This window comes from Pogoniulus pusillus, chromosome 7 (genome assembly GCF_015220805.1).
Source record: "Pogoniulus pusillus isolate bPogPus1 chromosome 7, bPogPus1.pri, whole genome shotgun sequence".
NCBI lineage: Eukaryota > Metazoa > Chordata > Aves > Piciformes > Lybiidae > Pogoniulus > Pogoniulus pusillus.
Window position 1 is genome coordinate 22,836,301 of NC_087270.1, and position 17,339 is coordinate 22,853,639.

Below are 17,339 nucleotides of genomic sequence, written 5' to 3' on the forward strand. Positions count from 1 at the left end.
CTTTTATGGTATGTTTCTCTTGGTAGGTCTCCTAGAGCAGCAGAGAGTCTCTCTAGATGCTGTGCTTTCAGCCTGAGGAGAAAACCTTCCAGTGGTACGTGCATGAAGTGGCTCAGTCTGGGCTTCTCATGTCTCTGAGTTCACCCTTCTGGTGTGGACTGATTTCTTCCCAGTCCATACTGTCAATGTAGGCCTTCTTGCCAGAGAAAACAGTATGATGAAGAGTAGGATGAAAACATAACCAGCACCCCATTCATAATTAACCTTGTCCTTAGTTCTCTGGATTTGCTGACAGGCATTTTGAGTGATAGCCATCCAAAGAAACACATTTTCCTAGGAAGAGGCAGTGTGAGTGCTTCCATGGCACAGGAAACAGAGATCATGAAACTATATGACATCTCCCAACAGTAGCCTACAACATCAATTCAGCTAACAGAACTGAGCAGGAGTCTAGCTCTACTGCATTCCCTGAAGCTGAGCCTCTGAGATCTTCTCAAGCATAAAGGGGAAAAAAGGCAAATGTACACAAGGCGTTTGAAGGACAATTTACTAACTGTGCCTGTGGTATTCCTGTATCAGAGCTACGAAGAGGAAACTCGAGGTTATCTTTTTTTCTGTACATGTGGTTTAGGTTCCTGCCCCTAGGACTGTGGCAAAAGCTACTGTTGCTAAAGAATAGCTGATTGCTCATCTGTAGGTTAGAAAGGAAGGAAGAAATGATTGGAATTGTTTTATGTACTGTTGTTACATTGTAATGTTGTGTAGGCTTCTACCTCACCAAGCTGCTCTGCCCTGAATATAGTGAGAAAAAAAATACCACTAGATCTGAGAGCCAGAGGGTATGACAGCTACTGAGGGGAAAAAACATCCTTCTTTAAGGGGAGATAGAAAGTTCCACTTGGCAGAGTGTGGAGGGACAGAGCTTGTTTCTCTGGTGAAAGAAGTTCTGCTTTCTAACAGGCATCACAGCCAGAGGTTAGCTGCTTGCCAGTTTTGGGGAGAAGGGCAAACTTCCTAAAAAAGTTTCTTGTAGCAGTGTGCTGGCTTTATCTCATGTAGAAATTAAATACTTAGCTGATGTGCTTAAGCCAGGAGTCTGCTTGCTCTTGGCAGTCTCTTCTGCCAGTGATAAGAGAGACCCTTCCTCCTGGGGGCAGCTGTGCCAGCAGGTATGTTCAGCCATACTCTGCAGGTGTCCATCAACTCAGCACTAACTTTGAGGTTTAGAAAAGAAGCAGGTCAGGTTGGTGGCTAAGGCTGAGCCAGCTTGGAATATAAATATAGTCTAGACTTTGGAATATCATGCGTAGTGAAGTCAGGCCTGGGTTAAGCACTTGAGAACTTGCAGGTCTAATCTACTAGTTGGTGCAGAGAGTGTGGAACAAGCAGAAGAACAGCACTCTGCCCCCACAGGTGGACATGCCCTGTGATTTTTGCAAAACGAGGAAACCCGTTGAGACCCTTGTTAAAGGGGTCCTCGTGTCAAACTGCAGAACCACCCTTCCAGCTGGGCAGGAGAGCTCTGAGTGTGCACCTGCGGGGCTGCTTCCTCAGGAGGGTGGAGCTGCAGGAGTCAATCAGTCATCAGGCTAAGCTACAAAACCTGGAGAAGGACTGCCAGGTGTCACATATTATCTATTTAAGGACTGATCTTCCTGCCCTGCCTCAAGGTCAACTTCAGTCCTAAGTGGAAGAGAGGAGAGAGCACTTCTAGGAGGTGAGTGTGTAAAGGAGTTTTGCTCCTTCTTAATTTCTCGGGTAGTTGTTGGTGGCCAAGGGGTAGCCCTTGAGGGAAAAGAGTCAAAGACAGAGCCTGCTTGTTGAAGGTGAGTGGTGTCTTCTCTGAGTTTTGCAATTGAAGGTGTGATAGTTGAGGGGGTAGACTCAGTGACTCAGGGGTCTTTTCTATATCCTGTATCCTGTTATCTTAAATTACATTTTTGTGGGGCTATTTTGTTGGTTTTGTTTGGTTGGGGTTTTTTTGGAGGCCTCAAAATTCTTTTGTTGTGCACAACTAACAGCCATAGGTTTTTTTTTATTCAGAAGTGTGTAGTAAGTGCCTCCAGTAAGAACTGCAGGGCTCTTTGCTGTAATAGCTTCAGAAATGCTGGGGACTCTTTCATGCAGTGCATCTGATTATTTTTTCTTTTAATTTTCATTGCTTTGTGAGGTCAGTGTTCCCTTTGATTTCAGTCCTTTCATTGTTCCTAGTGTTTCTGGGTGCCCAGGTGTTCCCTAGTCTTCTTGTATTGACCACTCTGTTTTATGCAGTGATGTAAAACAATGTTTTGCTTTCAACTGTCCTTTAAGAGCTGCATATAAGTTACTGGAAAAGTAACTCCTATGTGTCCATGTCAGTTCTAACCTCCTGAAGCCTGGCTTTCTTTTTCTGTGTATAGTGGAAGATACTTCAATTGAACCTCTCCTTCCTGAAAAAGTGGTAGTGTGCAGGGTTGGTAGCAGTTGGTTTAGAAGCTTATATATATATATGTATGTATAAGAGGCTTAAATATGGCATTATGTGCAGATGTTAATCTTCACCAAAATATGCCTGAAGTGTGGAACATAGGCAGAGGTGAGCAGTAGTGATCAGTAACTTAGGCTGGTGCCTAAGGGATGTGTGACAGGAGTCTGGGTTGCAACTCCACCATCTGTTAGCAGATTTCCATGGGATGGATCTTGGTCTACCCCAGGTTGCTCTAAGATCTGTCTGTAAAACTGAAATTTATGGGAGGTGAACATTTGTTTCTGTCTCTGAAAAATGTGTTGGTGCTAGCTCGAGCTCCTTCTGTGTGTTTGAATCTCCTTGTTGACTTTTTATAGCAGAGGCAGATCCTTTCCTCTTTGACTGCATGTTAGTTTTGCCATCTTGCCATGTTATTTACCATCTTGTTGTTGTGCTGTCATAAATTAATAAAGCAACAGCTTCACATGCAGCCAAGAAGCTCTGCACTTTGGCTTCTCTTAATGTGATCATTTTGGAGTCAGAAGAAAGGATGATGTTTATTAGAGGATGCTTCTTTAAATCCCTTAAGATTCTGATTTTCAGCTCAGTCCCCACCAGACCTCTTTGTAGGTCACTTATGTGTGATACCCTCGTTGCACCCCTGACTTGGAGATGTCTGTATTCAAGTGACCTAAATTGCATGGAGTGAAGGAAGGAGTGGGGGAGGGAAGCTAGGACTGGGGGATGGTGAGAAGCAGTCTGTCTGAAAACTCAACAAAATGCTGTTCTCCTTCCTGGAGAAATTAATTCAGACTCAAACTACTCCAGGAATTTCCCAAATATACAAAGCAGTGGATCAATTTAGGCAGATACTGCTGCTCGCATAGCAGTTAAGGTTGTGGACAGAAGTAAAAATGCAATTAGGGGTATGGCTGGTAAAAATGGAGGCAAGAGAGGCTTTGCAGTGAGATGTCTGGCACTGCACGATTCGGTAAATGAACTTAAATTGGCTACATTGATACAAAGTTTATATGGGAGTGAAGGAACCTTCTGGAAGTGATGGTCCCATTAGCAAAGTGATATGCCTTTATTAACGTTGTGCAGCTGCAATAATCTTAATGGAGCAATCTAGTGTTCTTCCCAGAGGAAGATCTTATCTCATTTATTAATTGTCTTTCTGGTAGTTAGGAGTTCATCTGGCCTTGGATAAGTGTGCAGGCTGAACAGTTGGATGTTGCAGATAGGGAGCAGGTTTAATGCAGGGTGTTGGTAGCTATGTTCTCAGCAAGGGTTTGTACTGATCAACCTATTTCTTGCTATATACTTCCACCTGGCTTGCTGCTGGCTCTGGAAGTAGTTAGCTTGTATTGTAGCTTGAATTAGTCACCTTTTACTGCTGTGCAGAGCTAGGTGTTGTCGTCTTTCAGAGGGCTGGAGCATCTTGCCTGTGGGGAAAGGATGAGAGCTGGAGCTGTGCAGTCTGGATAAGAGAAGGCTCTAGGGAGACCTTCGAGCCAGCCTTCCTGTTCCTGAAGGGATCTAAAGGAAAGCTGGAGAGGGACTTTTTACAAGGGCTTGAAGTGATGAGAGGGAATGAAGGTGGAAGAGGGCAGATTTAGACTGGAGATCAGGAAATAATAATTCTTTCCGGTGAGGGTGGTGAGACACTGGAACAGGCTGCCCAGTGAAATTGTGGATACCCACTCCCTGGAGGTCTTCAAGGACTTCAAGGTCTTGAGCAACCTGGTCTAGTGGAAGGTGCCTCTGCCCATGGCAGGGCTGCTGGAACTCGACGGTCTTTTAGGCTCCTTCCAACTCAAACCATTCTATGATTCAGATGCTGACAAGTGGCATTTAAATGTACCACTGTCAGGATACATGAGAGATTTGAGGCTGCTGTGCACACCTTGGATGCCTCTTCTGGCTTGAAAATGAGGTAATGATTAATGGAGAAAGGCAAGTGGGCACAATTGTAGAAAGCTCCCTCTGAGTGTTGGGAAGGTGCTAATACTGACTGCAGCAATCGGATGTTTGCCTCTGACCTGTACAATCTCACTATGCTGTTCTGTGTTTTTTTTCCACTGGAAAAGGAGTGCATTGGGAATAGGATTTCTCATTTCCCTCATGACAGCTGGTTAAGAAACAAAACAGTGCCTGTCACCCCTGATTACAGGGGGAACACAGGCTGTTCTGTATGTTACACAATGATTTTCAAGTGAAGTTTGGAGGGGGTGGTGGTAAAAAGCTCAGATGCTGTGTTGCTGCAAGGTAGTTCTTAATAAAACCACAATGGTTTCTTTCCACTGTGGAGATATTCTGGTGGGGACAAACTGTATTGCCTGCAGAGTAGTTTTGAGAAGCCCTCCTATGCCTGTGTAAGTTCTCTGTGGCCATGGCATGCTGGAGGGGTGAGGGGAGGATGTTCACATCTCATGTGTTGATAGAAGAACAGTGTCTCCTTGGTAGGATTTCTCCCCTTATCATACTAAAGGGAGGTATCTTAGGGATGAAGTGACTTGAGGCATAGGACTCCAGGCTTTGAATGCCTCCCTGTCAGTTAGGGAGGGATTCTGGCTTTGAATTTTGATTTCCACCTTGTTCCCTCCAGCCTCACCACCCCCTCCAGCCAGGGATTTGGATACCTATAGCAGAGGGCAGAATACCACCCAGTTAATTCTCTGGAGTGTAGCTACTGCACAGGCTCCTGCTGGAGAGCTGAATGTGTGGCTTATGCCCTGAAGCAAAGTGTATAATGCTTAGAGAACAGAGTGCAGGTTTTTTTCCCTCTTTTTTCTTTGCTGATGGAAAGAATTATCATGGTGGAGTGCTGTGGTTTGGACTTATCCCTAGATGGGCATCACCAGTAATGTGCATTTAGCAAATAATTTTATTAAGTTGAAAAGATGCCTCTTGCAAATTTTATGGGTTTGCAACAGATGGAAAACAACAGCTTTTGAGGACTTTCAATGCAATGTGGGTTTTTTTCAAGATTAACCCCAGCAGTGCCTGCCTCTGCATCCTTCAGCACAGTTTTTGTAGGTCATGCAGCGCTGCTTGTTTAGCCCATGTGGGCCTGTTAAATTTTCTAACAAAACCTAATATGCAACACAGGTGGGAGATGAAGAAAATCCAAAAGGAAGATAAAATGTTTCTGTCCCTGATATTAATTTATGCCTTTGTCAGTGAAGAATGCACAACTTAGTGTTTATATGCCTGACACAATACCTCTAGGTCCAGGATCTCTTGTGTCCAGTTGTTTCCCCTGAAAATTTCTGCTGGAACAAAATGTGATGCAGGATCCAAGGTGGATAGATGCAGATCTAGAACACTTGTAGGATGCAAGCAAACACATTTTTTTTTCTACATAGACTGCAGAAGTTGTGTTGCACACAAGGCTAAAGAGCATATAACCACAGAGTCACAAAACGCCAGGCTGGAAAGGGACATCAAGAATCATCTGGTCTAATGTTTCTACGTAACAGCAGAGCTGAAATAAGCTGGCTCATCACCCTTTAGGGGAATCCATTGCTTCCCTTAGGAGATTATTCCAATGCCTAACTGTTCTGGTGAAACATTTTCTTCTGGTGTGTGATGGTTTGGGTGTTCCCTGCCCCCCACACTTTAGAAATCACCCAGACTAGACTCAGATGCCTCTGAAAATATGAATGAAGCTTATATTTACAGAAGCACAATATACAAGCAGATATTTACAGTATATGCAGTTATAGACAGAAATATACAAGGTAAAAAGGTAATTCCCCTCCCAGAAACCTGAGTCCCCAGGAGGGGCTCTCAACTGCCCTTTCACCTTCTTGCTACTCCTCTCAACCTTACCCCAGTCCCAAGGAAGAATAGAGGTTCGGCCAGAGATTAAGATGATGGATCAGATCATGTGTGGGTACCAGAGAGCCACAGTTTGTTCTATATTGCTTATGGTGTACAGTTTGAGTGGCAGTCGGCAACTTCACATCTCTATTTTATGCTGTCCAACAACTGCAGACTCTTCTGAGAGCTCAGGCCTAATGGACAACTTTAATCTGTCTCCAACAGCTTCTACAGCTGCTATTCCAAAGGTCCATTTATAACCCTTGGGATCTTTGAAGTGCCCTTCTCTTACCAAAACACGAGGTGCATTTGAATGTGTTACAGTGTCATGCCTTTGCCAATCACTCCCGGTTAAACTTATTTCTGTCTCCAACCTTGTCAATTCTTGAAGCCCCCCTTTAATTCCAGAAATAGTAATAGATTCCATTCCTTTATGATTGAGGGCATCAGTGTACGTTGAGCACTTGTGTCAACTAGAGCCTTTTATTTCTGAATCTTCAAGGTACCAGCCCATCTAATATATACATTCCAGTATATTCTGTTATCTTCCTGGTCCTTGGCCTCTGCCTGGTAAGAAGCAGGGCCCCTCTAATGTTGACCATTGCAAGTACAATTGACATAGTGTGTGATGATATTACCTGAATCATTGCCAGAACTGTTTATAGTCATTTGGGGGAATTTAGGCAACTACTCTTTTAGTCTTGTCATTTTGCAACTCTCACTCTTTTCAGGAGAAGTGAGGTTGGTTTCCCATCCCACTTATCCATGTTTTCACCAAACTAGTCTTGTAAAATTACCCAAAGAGACCCACGTGACTGTTTCTGTCTATTTCTAAGCATATTAGGCATCCTCCCAGAAGACTAAGCTATCTCTGATGGCTGAGACATGTACCCACTCTGATGGTGAAGAGAAAAGGTCATTGCCCTTTGCCAACTGTGATATGGAGGTATTAAATTCCTCCTTGAGTTGTTTCATGCCGTCTTTTATCTCTTCGGCCGTAGTATTTATGGCTGACACCATGGCATTAAATGTGAGGCTGTTCTCCATCTGCTTCATCTTGTGAGCAAACTCACCAACAGTCAGAGGAGTTGTTTCATCACCTTTCCCCACCATTTTACTTGCCAGTGTATGGACATAATTAGAGGGAGCAAGCTAAATAAGTTTCTTTAGGAGAGCACGACTGGCAGGTTCCTCATCAGGGTCCTCTGCTGCATAATAACCATAGATTAGCTCTCTTATGGTCATCTCTCACAAGCACTGAACCCCCTGTTCAATTGTATTCCACCATGAAGGTCTCCAGGGCACATCATGCCTGTAGGGATACCACAGCTGTCAATATGTGTGACCAGAGGTTAGAATCGCTGCCAAGATGTCCTAAGTCCTTATCGATGCCACTGTCTCTAAAAAGAACTCCCAGCTGCCTCACTGTCCAAGGGTTTATTGCCACAGTATCCATACCTCCATCCCAACATCTGTTTAATCAACTCATCTACAGTTCTTACTCTTTCTGGGCATAATTATGCCTAACATGCCTCACCTCCTTCCTTGGTAATGGGGCTTTGTCTTTATCATCACTATCATCTGTTTCCTGAGTATAGGGGACTGGAGCACTGCCTTATGAGGAGAGGGTGAAGGACCTGGGACTTTTTAGTCTGGAGAAGACTGAGAGGGGATTTAATAAATATTTATAAACATCTGAGGGCTGGTCAGGAGGAGGGGGACAGGCTATGCTCACTTGCTCCCTGTGATAGGACAAGAAGCAATGGGTGTAAGCTGCAGCAGAGGAGGTTCCAGCTCAACACAAGGGAGAACTTCTTTACTGCAGGGGTCATGAATCACTGGAACAGGCTCCCTGGAGGTTGTGGAGTGTCTTTTTCTGGATACTTTCAAGGCCTGTCTGTGTGCATTCCTCCATGATCTGTGCTAGATTGTGTGGAACTACTCTGGCTAGGGGACTGGACTCATTCTCCTTAGGTCCCTTCCAACCCCTACTATCCTATGATCCTTTCTATTCCTTTTACTCACAGGGGTACTAGCCTCCACACCAGTAGATGTACCCTTTCCTGGATCATCTTCCCTTTGCTTCATGAGTTGAGCAAACTTCTGAAACTCCTCAACAGCAGCAAAAGGGTCCCTAACAGTTCCCTCCTTGGGATTACCCTGCTCTAGTTTATCCCTATTGTTATCTGAACTATCTTGACCCCCAGTTCTAGCTGCCATTTTTTCCCCTTGTTTAAACTGGAGCAAGGGAGATCTTAACTCTTCCATTTGAATCTTCCTGCACATTGCCATCTGTCTGAACTTTTTTGCTTAGAGTAAAGCATGTTTTAATCTGGGAGGTGCCTTTCATGGAATCATCTAAATCTGTTTTGTCTGTCTGCCTGGCTCTGTTCCTTACTTGGTGGTGGAATTGGGACTGAGACAGAGGGAACCTTTCCTGCAGCAGCCAGCTCAGCAGAAACAAGTAGAGCTAAAGCAGGAGCAGCAGAATTAATGGGCTCAACAGCATTAGCAGGCTCATCCTCCAAAGACCCCACCACATCCTCTCATATTGCTTCTGCTCCCCTGACTGAAGCAGCCAAAACAGCAGCGGGTGCAGCAGAAGCAGCAAGGGGGAAGGTACAAGCTGTGCTTCCTGTGGCGAAGCTCTTGATGCTCCAATGAAATGATATTAACTTATCCATTGTTGCCATTATATGGCCTATCCCTAGAATGTTCACCTCTCCACTCAGAGCTTCCACTTCTTAGTTTCTCTGTTCCAAATTGTTTTTCTGTCAGAACTAGAATTCTAGCTTAAATGGCCACAGCATGGCACTTTGGGATGTGGTTTAATGACCACGGTGGTCTAAGGTTGAAGGTTGGACTCTGTCTTGGAGATGTCTTTGAACTGAAACAATGTTATGATTCTAAGTAGTAGCAGAAAATGGTAAACTATAGTATTTCTTTTAGGTGGCCTTTTGTGAAGTTTGTGCTACCATTCTCAAAATAAAAAGCAGTTAAGTTGCTTAAGAGGTTTTGGGTTGGTATTAGCAAAGACCTATGCTATACAGTCAGGCCTTATTGCTGCTGTGCCCATTTGTTGACACTAACTCTGGAGCACACACAACAAATTACTTTGAAGTTAGTTTTGATGAATGTTGCTCATATGTGTTACACAGCCTGGTCTTGCAAACCTTTACTCATGAGGGTAGTCAATTGTCTTCAAAGATTTGCGGGCATGACCCATACGCAATACAGCCTCCATTATCCAAACGCCAGGGGAGACATTGAATAACTTCATATAATCAACGTTTTGAATAACGAGGAAATTTTCAGTGCAATTAATAGATGTCAGGGGACACAACCATCTTTTGGATGACAAGGAGTATCCAGGACATTTGGATTTTGATAGTCAAGTTCCTAATGGATGTGCTAGTGACAGACTGAAACGGTAGGACATTAGAAATGTGCCTATATAATCCTTAATTACCCCCTTCCTGTGGCATCAGAGTTCTATTTACTGTGGTAGTGGTACTGAGGGCCAGGTTGTCACAAATGTTTAGCTGAATGCTGCAATAACTCTGCTATTAAGAGTTAAATTCCAGAAATGCAACGTTAAATCACTATCAGAGTTGTCTGGAGTAAAATATTAGTTAGTGTCAACTTTTAAATGTGGTTTTATGGATTTACTATTTATTTTTCTTAAACACGTGAGAGTAAATACAATTTAAGGGAGAAAACTCCTGGAGATAGAGGAAGAGAGAAATCCAGACTCTCTTATACCGATGTGGAAGTAGTTGAAGGAGCATCAGTTTGTGTCAGAATGGCTCTCTTCAAACTTGGAGCTGGTCAGTCAAAAATAATCCAAAGCCAGAATTCCTGTTTTCTGACTCCTGATCATCTCTGTGCAGCCAACAGAAGGTGCTGCAGTGGGAGGCACTAATTTCCTTCCTCCCCAGATGGCTGCACATGAGCACCCAGGGATGCATATGGCTCTGCTGGCTCCCTGGGCAGAGAGGCCCGATGGTGGCTCTGACTGCCTGTCCTCAGGTCCACACGGTTACTGCCGAATCAGAGCTGATCTTTCGCAGCCCTAATGAGCACGATGCTTTTGCTATCTTCTCAAATGCTGAGCAGGAGCACAGTTCCAGTGATCACAACTGATAGTGTGCTGAGGGCATTTGAGATTGTGTCCCGGATCAAACCCCTTGTGTTTGTCGGAAGCCAAAACTGATGCATCAATTAATTTCAGCACAGAGATGAGCAATTGCTTTGTTTCCTAGGAAACGTGGGGCTGTGCATATGCAGCTCAGGATGTGCACCCAAATGTTTTCCTTCACGTTGATAGAGTAGAAAGTTTGTCCAGTGAGATCCATTCTGCTTAAAGCAGAAGGGAAAATAAATTTGGAAAGTTGCACTATTTAAAAAGGAGATGGAAGCAATGCTGGCAAAGTCCTAAGGAAAAGGCAGAAATCATTCAAGGAAATAACAGAAGAGTCCTTTCTGCCTCTCTAATCTGGGAATCTGGAGATTTTTATAGTTGTTGAGCCATCTGCTAAGTTTCATTTATTCTACAACTTTACTACCTCGCCATCATCTGCTCATTAATCTGCCTTTTTTAGGTTTACTTCTGAAATGCTGAATCTCTGAGCATCTGTCAAATAGCTGCCACTGTTTTTGAAACACTAGTCTGGTGCAATCTCAAAGTTTTCATACCAAGCCGTTCCGTGCGATGCCAATATTACTCAGCAAAAGCTTAACCCTTCCTAAGGTGCTCCCTGTGAGCTTGTCAGAAAACCACTTCCACCGTGCCCCAGCTCTTTATATTTCTTCCTGTAAGTGTAAGTAAAATGTGTTTTGTGCTGACATCTGCTATGTCTTCAAATGCAGCATTTGGTCCTCTTCCACTCAGAGCAGCACACTTGGGAGGCAGCTTCCAAAAAGGGTTAAGAGTTATTATTGCACATCACTGACCCAAAGGGCTGAGACTTGGACCAAGGTTAAGGACTTTTGGGTGTTGGATTTGGCTTAAATGTGGGGTGTTGGACACGGCCATTCTGTTGTGATCTGCAAATGCATCCCTAAGATGAGCACAGGGGTTTTGGGAGGGAGTGGGGTGGAAACCAACATAAATATCCACCTTTTTTAATCAATGTGTGGAATACCTCATGTCCAGTGCTATTCCAGGTGGTCAGATGACTCATTCTTCACAGATTCATAGAATGATTTAGGTTGAAAAAGACCCCAAAGATTGTCTAGGTCCAACCCCTGCCATAGGCAGGGACACCTCCCACTAGAACAGGTCTCTCAAGGCCTCTGAACACCTTCAGGGAGGGAGCATCCACAACCTTACTGCGTAATCCATTCCAGTGTTGCACCTGAAGTACTGTATACAGTTCTGGAGTCCTCAACACAAAAAGGACATGGAACTGTTTGAGCCAGCCTAAAGGAGGCCATGAAGATGATCAGAGGGCTGGAGCACCTCTGCTGTGAGGACAGGCTATGAGAGTTGGAGCTCTTCAGCCTGGTGAAGAAAAGGCTTCAATGAGACCTTGTAGTAGCCTTCCAGTATCTGAAGTGGCCTAAGGAGGGCTTGGGAGGGACTATTTACAAGATCTTGTAATGACAGGATTGAGGGGTAATGGCTTTAAACTGGAAGAGGGGAATTCACATTCATGGTTGACAGCAATAAAAAAGGGAACTAACCTAGCTGAAATGCAGGGGCCTGGCAGCTGTGTCTGGGTGCATCTCAGACTAATCCATACCTTTCCCTCCTGTGTGTTATTCTAACAGCAGGCAGGCTAATGTGTTACCTGAAAATGCACTTGAAATTCAGATTCTTGCTTTCTGGCCCCATTGGTGGCGAGGCAATCCATGAAGCTCCAGGAGCTGAATGAGCAGTGGCTGCTTCTGTGAGTAAATGCTGCTGGAAATAGATATTAGCAGGTCCAAGGGACTCGAGTCTTCTCCTGCCAGATAGCTGCCAGGGTATCAATACTCTATGTGAAGCTTATGGATGCCTTTGTCATTCCTGCCCTGAGGTTCCCTGATGTAGTTGGGGGTTGTGTTCTTTGGTGGTTTTTTGGTTGGTTGTCTTTTGTGTTTTGTAGCTTTTTTTGTTGGTTGTTTTTTCAGACGTTGATTCTGTTTTGCCTACTTTAGGTAAATCTTATTAGCAGTGGATGATTCAGCTCAAGAATTGTTTTCTTTGGGGACTAATCATTCTGCCTTGATCTAACATTCCTAAATTTGAAGATCAATCTCTGCAGGCTTCTTCTGTGGAAGGCTGAAGCTTCTACTCTGAAACCTCTTGTGAAAGGACTAACCCTAGGCATTTTGAATCTCGCTCTGTCTGTGTCTTTCTCTCTTGATTATGCATGGGACTAAGGAGACTGTATTTCTAATTTAGGCAGTTACAGATGAGGTACCACAAGATGGATGAGCTGATCTAATAGCCTGCTGATACTTCCTGGCCATGTGTTCCTGCTGTTTCTCTTGCTTCGGCTTGGGTGCTTGCTCTAAAATGAGAGGAAACTACCCTGGCTAAACAAATGGAACTAAGGTAGCCTGAGCTGGCTGGCTGGAATGGAGATGTGGACCAGAATTGGTGACAAAGAGGGGGTTGTTGCATAGGGTGGAAGTGCTCAGCTGTGATTGTGATCCTTGGTATCTTTCTTCTGTCTTTTCACTAAGGGTCAAAATTGTCAAATCCTGTTACTGCTGTGACAGCAGCAGCACTGGTGTGTAGTATTGCTCTCCTGACACTTTGTAACTCTACTGCCTGATTAGGAGCCAAAAAGGTTAGCCAGCAATGCTTCTGTGATAAGAATGAGGATGCGTCCCCCGTTGCTGACAGAAATAGGCAAAAAAGTGTGATTATCCAGGAGGCTCCAAGATTCTGGGGTGTCCTTCGGTGTGGGATGTGTTAAGTACATATGCTGTTTATCTGAAAGGAAGAGAGAGTCTTCATGGAGCAGTTTGAGTTGGAAGGGACCTTCAGAATCCTCTACCTCCAATCCCCCTGCCATGGGCAGGGACACCTTCCACTAGAGCAGGTTTCTCAAGACCCTGTCCAACCTGGCTTTGAACACATCCAAGGAGGGCACATCCACAGGCTCCCTGGGCAATTTGTTGCAGTGTCTCACCACCCTTACTGTCAATGATTTCTTCTTAGTATTCAGTCTAAATCTACTCTCTCCCAAATTCAATCCATTTCTTCTCATCCTATCACTACAGTTCCTTGTACAAAGTGCCTTCCCAGCTTTCCTGTAGGCCCCCTTCAGGTACTGAAAGCTGCTATAAGGTCTCCTGAGAGCCTTCTCTTTGCCAAGCTGAACAGCCCCAACTCTCACAGCCTGTCCCCACAGGGAAGGCACTCCAGCCTTCTGATCATCTTCATGGCCTCCCATGAACTTCCTCCAACAGTTCAGTGCCTTTCTTGTGTTGGGGCACCAGAGCTGGATGCAGTACTCCAGGCTGGGGGTCTTGGAAGAGCAGAATACAAAGAGAGAATCCTCACCCTCAGTCTGCTGGTTGCACTTCTTTCGATGCAGCCTAGGATACAGTTGTCATCTCAACAGTGGCTATGGTAATTTAAAATCCTGTAGTGCTCCTTTCAAATTAATAAGGCCAAAGCCCTTCAATAAAGTAAGCTCTAAGATACATTTCTTGTCTGATATTTAGAAATGAAACCTCTGTGGCAGAAAGAATAGAGCTTCTGTTCTGATTTGGCATCTCCCTCCCCTACAGGTAATTAATAGTGACCAACTGAGAAGAAAATATCTTGTGTTGGATAGAAACTTGACTCTTCTTCTCACAGCAGTGCTCAGACTCTGTAGTTTCTACAACTTCAGTCTAAAAGGGCTGGCATGATGAGGTAACTGAGACCTGAGCAGTTGTCAAAGTGTCTGGAAAGGAGCCTCCAAGCAATAGTGGAAGTTCTTTTCCTCCTAGGAAGTGCTTTAGTCCTTTTCATCCCTGTTTGTGATGGATGAGTTGGAAGAACAAGCTATGAGGGCAAATACATTTGAAACAGGACAGTGAGTAATTAAGTGGTGGTGGTCTCAGCCTTGGAGTCTGAAATAAGAGTTCTGTGCTGAGCCAGAAAGTGAGTATCTGAGCTTTGCAGTTAATGTTTCAGACCTGAAATGAAGTCAGTGATTTTTAGAAGTTGTCGTCTTGTGTGACCAAACTGGTCCACATGCTTATGGTTCAGTAGGGAACAAATCATGCCAGGGATTACTTCTAGGCTCTGCAGCTGGATTTTGACGAATCCATCCAGTCCCATGCTGTGGAATGTGTGGACAAGGTTGAATCTTGCAGTGATGGAAATGGAAACCTCTTGCTATACTGATTTCCATTTGTTTTTCACATGTGATGTGTTTTCTATCTGATATGTCTGGTTTATTTACAGATCCATAAATATACATATATTTTAAAACCTAGTTGGTGATTTTCACATCAATGTTGTGTTTTCAACAGAAAATGGCTTATTAGTCAGCAGAGGCTGCTGGCAAAGTTTTTATCATTTGGATCTAAAAATATTTGGGTTTAATGAAACACTAGGAAATGAAGGCTTGGAATTGTGGGGGCTTTGCCTGTAAATTCATGAAGAACTTGCTACATCTGTTAGCAAATCGGGGTTGTGGTTTTGTTTTTTTTTGTTGTTAAAAATTCTTTGAGAGAAAGTATATCACAGCTGGCTCAGCCATTATGTATGCATTATGCATGTGTTACATTTTATCTGCTGAGACAATGGGGAAAAAAAAAACTTCTTCATGTGGAGTTGGGGGAAAACTAGATTTGCAGAGGCTGGGGTTTGTTGTGTTGGGTGGGTGGTGGTGTTGTTGCCTGGGGATTGGGGGAAAAAACAACCAAAAAAACAAAACACCCGTCCTGGTAAATTTGCCAATATCTTCATTAGATCTGGCAGCTTTGCTTTGAAACTCTGAATTCCAAATAGCATTCCTTGTTTGGTTAGAGAAAGCAGAGGGCCCACTTCATAGTGTTTGCTATGAGGTTGGTGCACTGACAGGCAGACATTTGTCTGCATTTTTTATTATTATTAACTAGAATAAGGAGTTTAATAACTAGGATTAAACCATCAGATCGTGACAGAGTAGCATTAGCTGCAGGAACCAAGCTGGAAAGGATTCCAGATGTCATTAGATGAATACCTGCCCTTCGGAGGAAATAGTTAAGTGGACCTCTGCTTTCATGGCTAAGGGAAATGTTTCTTGGGCCGTTTCAGGTGACTATCCCAGGTTTGCATTTTCACCAAGGTGTTGCAGGTCTCTTGTTCTAAAAAGCAGACTGTATGCTAGACTTGAGCCAAAATTGTCTCCCTGGTGCAAATGGGTGCTTTTGCCAGAGCACACATGATCCTGCTAGTGCCTTGGCTCCTTCACGTTTCTGTTCTACATGTAAGCATGCACAACCTGCCAGTAGATAAGTATTTCCCTAGGGAAAATTTCCCTAGGACCACTGCTGAAAGGGATAATTCCCCCCCATTCTTAAACAGCTAGCAAAACCTTACTGGTTTCAGTGACATCAAAAATTACCCTGAAGTCAAGCTTTCCCTCACATGGTACATGGAAAGAGATTGCAGAATCATATAATTGTTTCAGTTAGAAAAGATCTCGAAGATGGGGTCCAACCATCAACCCAGGACCACCAAGGCCATTAAATCATGTCCTAAAGTCCCATGTCTACATATATCTTGAACATCTCCAGGGACAGCAACTCCATGACCTCCTTGAACAACTTATTTCATTCTTTTCCAGGATTTATTTACCTAATATCCAACCTAAACCTCCCCTGGCAGTTTCAGGTCATTTCTTCTCATCTTATCACCTGATACTGGGGAGGAAAGACTAACTGCCACCTCATTCCAACCTCCTTTCAGCAAGTTGTAGAGAGCAATGAGGTTTCCCCTCAACCTCCTCTTCTCCAGATAAACCAATCCCGTTCCCTCAGCTGCTCCTCAGCAGCCCTGTTCTCTAGACCTTTCACCAGCTTTGTCCTTCTGAGGACATGCTCCAGCACCTCAATGTCTTTCCAATCACCAGTGACAAGCACAGGGGTACAATCACATCCCTTCTCCTGCTGGCCGCATTATTTCTAATATGAGGATGCTCATCACTGTTGAATTTGTAGTATATTCACATACAGATGTGTATTTAGGGATGTGAGAGGCTGTATTAAAGACAAGATGCAGGAAAATTACTTTTTGTGATGAAAAAGTGTCTGTTTAGAGGTCAAAATAATGTTAAAGTCTTCTCAGTTGACTACAAAAGTTCATTGTGTTAGGAGCTGGCAAATTATGCATTGCTGGTTCAGGATGAATGCTGAGAATGAATTTTTCTTCATTATGAACCATTCTGGGCCACATTTACAGAAGTATGTAGCTGCCAAAAGTGTAAATCTGGCCCTGCAGCACTGCAGTATGCTTCCCCCAAATACTGCTCTGCAGGACTGTGTGATGAGAGCTGCATTACACCAAAAGACTTCTCAGATTTGTCTGTAGTAGCTCCACTGTCTGCTGAGTCACTGTATAAGAATTAGGGCACCAAGTTAATATTGGTAAAGAAATAAAATATCAGGTTAAGGTATGTGATCATTTAAAATTTTTCTCCCCTGATGGGTCTTGAGCACTCTGGCTAACAGTGCAAATGTTCTTAAGCATCTTCAAAAGCGGAACACAAGTTCTGAGGCTTTGAGAGAGTAATTGTCACAAGTTTAGATAAAGGTTTTTTTCCCCAGATCATCAGAACTGACAGCCTACACCTTTTGATTTTATTGTGTATTTGCTCTACCCACTTAATTAAATAGTTGGATTGGTGTAACTTAGTCAATGGGCACTGGATGATCATGTAGAGGAGGACAGAGAAAGGTGAAAGATGTAATAGTTGCAGTGTAGCCCTGTTACAGGGAATAGCTTTCTGCTCACTCTTCTAGCAGCTTGCTGTGTTAAAAACTAAGCCTTTGTTTCCTTTCCCTTGTGATGTAGAGGAGTGTTTTGGGTGATTGTAGAACCACCTGCTAAAACTTGTGGGCTCCACAATATGACACTATGTTTGCCTTGAGAGGG

At 43.8% G+C, this 17,339-nt stretch overlaps 1 long non-coding RNA gene across 12 annotated transcripts in view; it reads left to right on the forward strand.

The window, feature by feature from the left end:
• Positions 1 to 1,582: 1,582 nt before the first annotated feature.
• The window catches only part of LOC135176828 (uncharacterized), a 269,659-nt gene continuing 253,902 nt past the window's right edge, over positions 1,583 to 17,339 (forward strand). For 3 of the 12 annotated variants that reach the window (XR_010302838.1, XR_010302842.1, XR_010302836.1), the window contains exon 1: positions 1,601 to 1,717. This is a non-coding gene — a long non-coding RNA (uncharacterized LOC135176828). Of the gene's footprint in view, positions 1,718 to 17,339 lie in introns of all 12 variants that reach the window. The other 9 variants (XR_010302845.1, XR_010302846.1, XR_010302841.1 and 6 more) reach the window with 7 other exon arrangements.